The sequence below is a fragment of the Polistes canadensis genome, unplaced genomic scaffold (assembly GCF_001313835.1).
Source record: "Polistes canadensis isolate GaletaPanama2010 unplaced genomic scaffold, ASM131383v1 scaffold_163, whole genome shotgun sequence".
NCBI lineage: Eukaryota > Metazoa > Arthropoda > Insecta > Hymenoptera > Vespidae > Polistes > Polistes canadensis.
In genome coordinates this window covers 151,177-160,844 of record NW_014569710.1, presented here as the reverse complement: position 1 = coordinate 160,844, position 9,668 = coordinate 151,177, and positions in this window count along the sequence as shown.

The window sequence follows — 9,668 nt, the reverse complement described above, 5'->3', positions numbered from 1 at the left end:
CTCCTTGGAGAGGAGGACGGTTAGCTAAGCGGTAATGTTGCTGATAGAAAGAGAACCTAGAGAATTGGAGAGAGAGAGAGAGAGAGAAAGAGAGAAAGCGAGAAAGGGAAAGAAAGAAGAGAGAAAGTGGTGGAAGGTGGAACTAGAGAGGGTAAGGGGCCGCCTTATCTCCGCTCACCAAGATTGACTTCCTTTCTATCCATTCAGCCGCTCAAATGAGTTCCTTTGGTAACTGTTGTGTGATCGAGTGTGCTGAATGCTGAAGGGTTCTGACGCCAGGTCCACGGGCCTGCAGGGGATGATGCTTCGGTGTCTGACTTCACGGCAACTCTATGAACACGAACGAATTTTTTTTCTCCTTCTTCTTTTACTCCAATACGCGCTGACCCCATTGATATATATATATATATATATATATATACATTTCTTGCCTTTTTTTGTTTCTTTTTTTTTTTGGACTAATGATGATTCTTCAGAATTTTAGGAACACGAATTTTTTTCTTCTTTGAATTTGATAAACTTTCTTCTATTTTATTTTCGGATATAAAAATGATTTTCATTCAAACTATATTTTATACTCATCGAATGAAAATAATTTCTAACAAAATCGTAGAATTTTGAATGATTTTAAAATTAGGGAAGGGAAAATTTTTGTTTCAATCGAATGATACTTTTTTCAGGGACGGTACAAAATACTCACGTTGGGGGTACTGTCTCGGTACGGAAGATTGCACCCTTTCCAGCCCTTAGAAGCTCTTAATTAATGGCACAGGAACGCCGAAGAAGGTTCTGCAGTATAGAAACGGAGGAGGGTTTATGCTACAGACGTGTAATCTCATGATGCCGTAAGTTATTCTAAATGCACTAGTGGGACTTTCGAGATATCCTTGGTGTTGTTTCGAAGGTAAGCCTCAACCTTCCTACGATCCTTCACGCACCAACGTTTCTACCCAACGTTCACTGCAACGTGGTTAAGCGCGTGTACCATTTTCATGGTCATTTCTACGATCGTAAATCACTCGAGTGTGTTAAAAAAAAAAATACTATCTTTTGTTTCAATCTTTCTTTTTTTTTCTTTTTACTTCTTTTACATACAACGTTTACATTTATTAATTAATTGTAAGATCTAAATGGTTATATTATGAACAATTGAATACATCATCCTGAAAGTGTATAATCAAACAACTTGAACATCAATAAGAAGAACCCTTAATGGTAGGGAATGGTAAGCCCATCTTTCTGGTGTTTTAACAGAAACGTGTATTCACCTATACAGAACAGATACGGTCGCATAATTTACACTACAAAATGTACACAATAGCTATTGTCTAGGTAACAGTATCAGGGAATGTTCCGGCACGCAGTGTCGTAAGGATACGTCAGTTACGAGGGCACGATCACAAAGATTCTCGAAAGGGTGCAACGGGTCTAAAGGGCCAAGCTAAGTAACGAAGGAAGGTCGAAGAGGGTGATAATTGTCGGGATGCCGTGGACCTCGCCCTTTGGACTCACGAGAACGTAGATTACAAACTCTGCCTTCCGTTTTCTCTCTCTCTTTCTCTCTCTCTCTCCCTTACTCATATACACTTCCTTTTCTCCTCACCCTTCTTCTCTCTTTCCAACCCCTCAACAAGATACATATCTGCGTAAAGTACAGGTTGTCTCTCTCTTTCTCTCTCTCTCTCTCTCTTTCTCTTTCTCCCTCTCCCTTTATTTCTGTTTCCCACCCTTTAACGCGTACTGTTTCTCTTCCTCTCACCGTCATCGCATCGTCTCCTGATTTATCGCTCGACAACGGCGTTATTAACCCCAGAGCTAGATAAGGTATTAAAACTTCTTGTTTCTGCTCGAATACCAAATGTCGCCTTACTCTGCCAGCCAGTTTTCGGGAAGGGCTTTCGTAGTAGGGAGGTGGGGGAGAGGTGGGGGGGATAAGAAACGACCGATAATGAGGTTCACTTGCTTACACAGTACGGGAAAATTTCTAGGTTTATGTACACACGGAATTCCAAATGTTTCCATGTAATTCCTTCTTGTATAGTATCTATCTAATAATACTACACAAACACACGAGGTTAATAGCATACGTGATAGGAAGTGCTATGGATGCTTTGAATACTCCTACAAAGGTTGCCACTTCTCGTGATATTATCTACTAAAGAGGTGAACAACTGGCTGGATGCATGCACTTTTTTTATTTGTTTGTTTCGTTAATTTGAAAAGAGGAGGGAATCTGAAAAATAAAAAAAAACACATTATTTGACACTGTTACGCTTCGTAAATCGCAAGGTTTTTTGTTTCTGTTTATTTAATGATAATTGATTAGATTGATGAGTGGTTGTGTGAGTGGTTTAAGTAGTGGGAAAACAGATTGATTGATTGTTACTTGTGATTCGCAATAGAGAAGAAATTGATCACTCTCAATCTAACAGTAAATCGATATGAGAACTATTGCATGTATCTTTTTTATTTATCTTGGATAAAAATATAAGTGATGCGAAAGAAGAATATCAATAGAAATTAACCCTTTCAGCGCGAGAATCGATAAAGTTTTATTTAATTAAATACGAAAAATATTAAACTACTTTAATGTAGTTTGATAAAGTTTAAGGAAAAATAGTATAAAAATTTTCTGAATAATTATAATCACAAAATTCAAAAACGAATACATTAAAAAATAAAAAGAGAATATATCAATGACAAATGTATTTTATTATTTGTTAAAAAATCGCATTTTAAAAATATTTATTTAAAATTATTAAAAAAGAAAAATTAATTATTTCGCATAGACAATATTTATTGAAAAGACACAAATAATATGAAACATTAATAGGTTATTTCCAACTATTTGTAATAACCATACTGTTAAATTTGGCGCTAATCAATGCATCAATATAATATAGATGGCGCGTTTTATCTAGGGATATTTAGTAATTAATAAACGTGTGCTGGGATTTCCCGGTGCAATACGAAAAAATAGATTCCCCTTTGAAATACGACAACGTGTTACATACATAAAAATCATTTATAAAAAGCTACAATCCACAAAAGCCTTCTAAAAAAAACACAAATACAAATATTTTGTTAAAATTAATATAAAATTCTATAAAGAAATATTACTGTATGACATTACAATGTTTAAGAGAAACAAAATAACGAGGGTAATACACTTTCTTATTCATCTGATGGAGAACAAAAGGAAACTTTTTTTCTTTTCGATACTCGTATCCTTCGACGTATATCAGCGAGTACTTTTCGAGATTCCGTTTCGAAGGTAGGACGATAACGTAAAATAAAACCCATCGAAGAAAAGAGAAAAGTAAATAAGTACAGACGGTAGATGTAGAAAACAAAACAAAGTAAATTCTTAAAAAAGAAAAAGAGTGATAAGATGTATGTGTTGGAAGGAAAATAAAAGACAAAAGAAAACCAAAAGAAAATCTAACAGAAATAAAATAAAATAAAGGGAAAGAGAAAGAGTGTTGTTTCACAATCAGTGGTATACGAATGTATAGTGAATACAGTATTGGCCTGTTGCATTCTTCTCAAAAATTCTTATCTGTATGCATACCAGATACAGTATAGTGCAAGAAGAAGAAGAAGAAGAAGAAGAAGAAAAAAAAGCAGAAGAAGCAGAAGAGGAAGAGGAAGAAGAAGATAGTTCGACGCGTACACGCAGCTTAGAGAAGCCAACGAAAGGGAAGAAGGGTCTTGCGATTGTAAAGTAGAAAGAGAGATAGATATAGAAAGAGAATGAAAGAGAGAGAGAGAGAGAGAATATGTTGGATGAGGGAGAAGATTTCTCGTAGTAGACGCATTGGAAATTCAGAGAGGCGCATTTACACTTCAATAAACGTTATTACTAGGCGTCGATGCGAATCGGCAACAAACTCACTTCCATAGCTGTGATGTACATCTATGTTCTCTATATACATGTCATACTCCTATATGTATGTAACTTTCTATATATATATGTGTTTGTGTGTGTATACTGCGAATAATATAAGTACGTAGTCGTAGATGTAGATGAGAGATGAGAGACGAGAGACGGCTCCGTTGGACTCTCCGGAGGTTGGAGTCACTGCCATTGGCACGAAGGGCACCTCTCGCCTCATTGAATACAAAATGCATTACCCACCTGCTCGAGAATCCGGTAGGTCGCTGGTGGGTGGATGGTTGGTTGCTGGTGGGAGAGACGATCGGGGCAAAATGCAACGGCGCCTACTCTAACCACCCCACCCCACACCCCACTCTTCCTTCTTTTTCTCACTTTCATACATTCTACACTCTCCAACGTGCACCCTCCAACCCATCAAACAATGCTTTTCCATGACTCTCTCACCCTCTTCGACCCCATCGTCACATTTCACTTCCTCTTTCTTTTTTACATTCTTTTCTCGTTCTCCCTTCATCTATCTATCGAACGTTTTAAATGTATTTCTTTCTCTTTTCTCAAGTTTTTTTCTTTTTCTTTTATTCCCAACGTATTCCTATTTTTCTCCTTCCTAAGCAATCAAATGCTGGAACTTTTGGCAAGAAATGTAAAAAAAAAAAAAAAATACTTGAAAGGTCTACCGGGCCACGGACGATGTAATTTCCTCGAATCGAATGTTACCGGAGTTAACGTGCAAAACAGCATTATATCGGACGAGGGAATAGAAACTTCGGGCTCAAAGCAATCGACGTTAGACGCCGGGATTACGATCGAAGTCGCAAATTCAGTTTGTTGCTTCACACGTCTCTATATATGCATTTATGTATGTATGTATTTATATATGTATTTATGTATTTTCAGCAAGGATTTACATAGAGTTATCGAGCTCGTCTCGTTCGATCAATCGTATTTCTATAAATACGAAATTTTCAACTTGCGCGTATCGTAATCATCGTCGTCCTAGTACTATAGAAAATAATTTAGACAAATTTCTCATATATAAATCGAAATTCGGGAGACATATCGATCGAGACGATTTAACACGATGAAAAGGAGAACGATTATTATTGTTGTTTCGAGTGACATTAAACCGATTCAACCGGTGAATCGAGATTTCGTTGAATCGCACGATGAGAGAAGAAACAAAGAAGGAGGAGGAGGAGAATTCAAGGACGGGCAAAACAAACCCCACGAATTAGCAGTTATTACGGCTTTATGGGCACCCGAAGACAGGAAAAGCCACCCACCACCACCTATCCACCCTTCTGCAACATCTTCCTTCCTTTTCTCCTAGTACCTCTCGTCTTTCCCTGCGGTCGAAGAGGGTGATAGAGAAATCTGATGGGGAAAATGAGAACGATAGATAGAGAAAGAGAAAGAGAGAGAGAGAGAGAGAGAGAGAGAGAGAGAGAAAGAGAGAGAGAAATAGAAGCCACGGAAACGGGTGATATAGCGCGTGAAATTTGTCGCCATTGTGCAAACGTAGAACTGTACGAGGGTAATACGGCACTGTCGCTAACTAGCCCTTGTTATAACGCCGTTCGTTCGTTCGTTGTTCATTCTTCCTCGGTACCATCTCCAATCCTCTCGTCCTCCTATCTCATTCTCAACGTTTCGTGGCTAATGCTTGGCCCTTGCCTGATTCCCTTCACTTCTCTCCCTTCTTTCCTTCCTTCTTTCCTTCCTTCCTTCCTTCCTTTCTTCCTTCCTTTCTTCCTTCCATTCCCTTCTGCAACCTTCCTTCTCTAACTCTACTCTTTACACTTTGACAGGCTCCTCTATGGGATATACTGCCGACTCGTCGAAATTCTAACCGTTCCCAAAGATTTATGAATTTTACCTAAAATCTACTAATTACCAACATTCTCGTGAATATTTGACGAGAAATTAACGAAATAAAAATATTACAAGATTTTTGAGGGTTCGGTACGTTTTGACAGAGTAAGTTGAATTCATATATATGATTTACAATTAGTTATAATTTATGCCAGTCTTTTTTTAGGTTATGTTGTTCTGATTATCACTGAATCATTTCGTAAACGCATGAAATAAAAATAATCTGTTAGCGATAAAAATATTATTTTCAATATGAAACTAATCTCGAACTATTCCTATTTTTTCTCAAAAATTTGGTCTAACTAATATTCATCGTACAGAAAAAGTATGGCTTTCTCAATTTCATTTGTGTGAATCGCAATGTTGTTATCATTTTTATCATAAAAACCAAATAAAAACTTCACACGTTTTAAACAAATAATTTATAGTAAATTAAAGAAAAAAATTGAAATAATTAATTTTATTGGTTAAATAATCAAAATGATTAACATTTGTTAATTAGATAAGAATTCGGATATTCGTAAGAGTGAAAAAATATCATGGACAGTAACGATTCGTCGTAATTCCGATCATAATCGAGAAATAGGTTAATGGGGATGAAAAGTAGATTTGGAGGGGGTTGCGGAAAGAGATCTAGGAAGAAAGATCGTGAAACGGTTTCTAATGCGTCAGGTGTTTTACCGAATACTAAACACGTCATTATGGTGGTGAATTTAACGAGCGACGACAATGGCAGAGTAGTTGGTGGCTCGTTTAAGCTCAGGTTTTACAACTACTATGAATTACGCTCACACTTTCTCGCTAACGACGAGATAACTCTCGTGATTCTAACGTAAATTATTAAGTTCTATTACTCAACGTCTCGAGACTCCTTTCTCTCGCCTTTACCTAACATTTATACATACATATACACATGTAATTAAATTCTTTTGTTTCAATTTTCAAAATCAACATGGTATACAGTGATATGGAATATTTTAATCAATACTATAATCAATAAAATTTGATTTCAATATTCGAATATATAAAGAAGAAGTTCGATTATTTATATTTAATTGTTTATATTATTAAAAATTAATTTTTATTTATTATAGAAGCGATATTTAATATACAATCAATTTCGATTGGTCTGAATAAAAATAATAGGCAACGTAAAAATGTCTACTATCAAGACCGAACTTGGTTACTACCCTCTTAATTATTTGATATAATTTCAAATGAGAGATAATCATTATGAATTAATTATTATATAAAAGTCAGACAAAGCCTCATTTCATTATTATTAATTTCAAAAGTCCGCGTTTATACTTTATTGCAAAATTCATATGAAATGCCCTGGACTTCAACCCCTATCGCTCTCCCCTAAATTTGCCCTCGTCTACCATAAATAAATTCTTTACCGACAAAAATGCATAAAACATTCGGCATGTAGTAGTCCTCTCTATAAGATGGTGTGTACGTATAGCAGCAGAGAAAGAGAATCCTGAGGAGAGAGAGAGCGAGAGAAAGAGAGAGGGATGTGGGGAGGGGAAATAGGGGTAAGAATAGAATGGAGAGATAACCTCGTAGGTATTAAATTTCATTTTAAATGGCCAAGACCTGTCAGTCCCTGTGTTTCTGCAGATGTTGCCAAGTTCTCCCTATATTCGATATCTCGTAGCATGTAGCTCGTACACTTTATAGGTGCCTTGTCCCGGTGTCACTCCGGGAAATCATGATTCCGTAGAATCTTGTTCAAATTGCTCGATACTTTCACGATCGATATCACCAACCCCATCCTCAAAAGCTTTCACATTTCAACGAACAATTTGGTTAAACATTTCGAAAGAAAAAAATTCTAAAACTCGACTTAGAAAACTTTTGAATGCATTTGTTGTAATATAATAGTTTAGAATATATTACAATTTGATTTATAACAAAATTACATTCTTCTAACGGGGAAAAAGATAAGCATTCCGCAAGTAAATTAGTTTCCTTTGTGATAGACAAAGATCAGAAATTCTTTACGTTCTTCTTTCAGAGGACGAAAGGATGTAAAGAAAATTTGAAGGACACCGAGCACGAGAGCCACTTCCCAAAAAGAAATTCAACCAATCTACCCTTTGTGAAAGTTTAACGGACTTCAGAAGATCGTAGGAATGAATCAGAAAGAAAGTCGTGCTCTTAAAATGAAGCGAATGCCGAGTGGCCTTCAGTCTTTCTTTCAAACATCCGAAACGATTCGAAGACGGCAAAAGAAATTGATAAACGAAAAATGTAACAAAAATAAAGAGAAAGAGAGAGAGAAAAAGAAATGCATATTATATTACACTATGATATAGTTTTTTTTATTATTTTATTCTTATTATATTTATTATAATATTTTTGTATAATATGATATAAAATATATTAAGCTGGGGAGAAAATTTCTTCGTATTTTAATAAAAAAAATTCAAACACGCTTTTAGATTATTCCTTCAGATCCTGTTGTATACAGGATGATGATAAAATGTGTTCGAAATTTTATGAATTTATAATACTTATTAAGATTACTAAACTATACCTAAATAATAAGGATCCTAAATTCAATCCTTTCGATGTAAATTAACTTTTATTACTTATGAACTAATGTATTATATTTCAAAACAAATTTTTGTTTGTATACATTCAATATATTGTCAAAAGACTCGCATACGATATCGAATGTTTATAAATAATAAAAGTTAATTTACATCTAAATAAGGTTAATATTAGGACCCATGTTAATTACACATATTTATAATTCTCTTGATAAATACTATAAGATCTTAAAATATAGGACCTATTTTTTTACCAACCCGTATATCTATGTATATAATCTAATAAGATAAGATGCACTTTAAAAATTCATATAACAGGCACCGTGTTTTACAGCGAGTTTTTAAAAAGCTCGATGCATTAACGTATAAAATACGATTTTACGATAAGTGCTTATCTCCAGACGAGACCAGACAACGGAAGCTTGCATTATCTTCGTGTGCTCATTAAAACCAGGTATACCAAGTAACAAAGTTTTACTCGAAGTTTCCTTATATTTCTAGGAAATATTTCGTTTCATTATTCTGCGATCTGCTAGTAACATGTAATTCTATCAACATTCGCGTAATTAAAGTAGATAATTGTCGACCTAGTAGAAAAAACTATCTCTCTCTTTCTCTCTCTATCTTTCTCTCCTTGAAATGTTTTCATCTTTCATAAAGAAAATGAAAGCGCAAGAGAAAGAGAGAAAGAAAGAAGAAAAGAGAATATTTAGGTCAAAATTCAAAGCAAACAGGATTTTCGTTCGTATAAATTTCAAGAATATATTTTAATATGTGTGTCTTTATATAAAATAAAGAATAAATTAATAAATAAATGTTAACATATACCTACACGTTAAAGACATTTTAACTATTGAAGAAGTGATTGCGCGCGTGAGTTTTGAATAGGAAACAAAATATAAAAAAGTAGAACGTAAAAAAAGAAGGAAAACAAAATAAAATGAAAAAGAAAAAGAAAGAAAAGGAGAACACCATATTGCGGAGCACATCGCGAAAAAGCGGGATTTAATGCAGCGGATATTGAAGAGAGACCGAGACGGGGGGAGGGGGACAATAAGATGTCGGCAAAAGGAGAAAATGGGCTTCTTCTTCGGTGTATGCCAAGGAAGTGCGGAAATCCTGGAGGAGCAGGATGGTGACAGAACAATTTGTGCGCATAAATCACCGTCCCGTTTCTTTATATCGTTTAATATGAATCTAGCAGGCTGTCCCGTTCGTAACGTACGAGGCGTCGAGAACAACGGTTGTACTGAGATTGATTACGAGATACCTGCTAGTTTCTCTATCTCTCTCTCTCTCTCTCTCTCTCTCTCTCTCTCTCTCTCTCTCTCTCTCTCTCT